The sequence below is a fragment of the Etheostoma spectabile genome, chromosome 18 (assembly GCF_008692095.1).
Source record: "Etheostoma spectabile isolate EspeVRDwgs_2016 chromosome 18, UIUC_Espe_1.0, whole genome shotgun sequence".
Lineage (NCBI taxonomy): Eukaryota > Metazoa > Chordata > Actinopteri > Perciformes > Percidae > Etheostoma > Etheostoma spectabile.
Window position 1 is genome coordinate 16,556,078 of NC_045750.1, and position 997 is coordinate 16,557,074.

The following is a 997-nucleotide window of genomic DNA, read 5'->3' on the forward strand; positions in this document are numbered from 1 at the left end:
AAAAACTCAACCCAAAATGACTTCCAGTTCTCTACTTACTGCTGTTCCAAGAGACAAGTCAATAGAAAGACTGTTTGTGAGGATGGATTACCATCATTTAAACTTCATTTCTCAATCTGCCTTCAAAATTTTAAATGAGAACATTCTTTATTTTCTTTATGAGAAAGAATGAATGGAAATTTGTATTGGTGGTTAAATATTCCCTTGTGTGATTGTCTGAGATATCAGCCTTTTTCACTTGCAATGCCACCTCCCAAACTGGGAAGCATGCATCCATTTCCCTTCAGAGTCTATTCTCACTTTCAAGACAACACGCTTAGGACATTCTCACTAGAGTGCAGTCAACCAGCGGTCAAACACACCTCATCCACCATCATGTTATATATTCTTAGTAGAAACCATGTCTTACTTCCCCCTAGAGTACGGGACTAATGGAACAACTACTGTTGTGTCATTCAAAAGGTCTGCCTAAGTATTGTTCTAAAGCTCCAACACTGAGGCATCAAACATACCCTGAAAGTAACAAGGGCTTTTGGAGGAGATCATCTGTACATCCTTTGCATAACAATACACCTTGTATGGCCCAAAAAAAGGAGTTTGTCGTGTTAATCTCCATACTTTGATGATGAAAGCCATTAGTGGACTTCAAAGAGTCCTCGTCTTTAAGGGGGCAGAGGAAGGGGGCTGATAGGAATAAGAGTATATTTTCATGCAGATGTGGAAGCTCTGTTGCATTTTCTGCAGCACTGATCAAATGGAGCCACGACAAGGAGGATGGGGGTACATTTGCACCTTGATTATCTGCTATCTGTTTAACATGTTGCATTGAGGCAGGGATTTCATTAAAATCAAAGGCTTTTAAATTTGGCTTGGGGAAACCAAACCAGATCCGGGCCACGACCTCAGAGGAACACATTTCTAATAACAGTAGGAGCCACACTGACTACAGCCCAACTGAATACAAACGGTTTAGCACGGCAGAGGATAGAGTTCAAGA

At 40.9% G+C, this 997-nt stretch overlaps 1 protein-coding gene across 3 annotated transcripts in view; it reads right to left on the bottom strand.

Annotated features, from left to right (window-relative positions):
- ppp2r5cb (protein phosphatase 2, regulatory subunit B', gamma b) overlaps positions 1-997 on the bottom strand; it is a 30,160-nt gene that overhangs the window by 7,190 nt on the left and 21,973 nt on the right. The gene's annotated exons all lie outside the window — the stretch shown is intronic.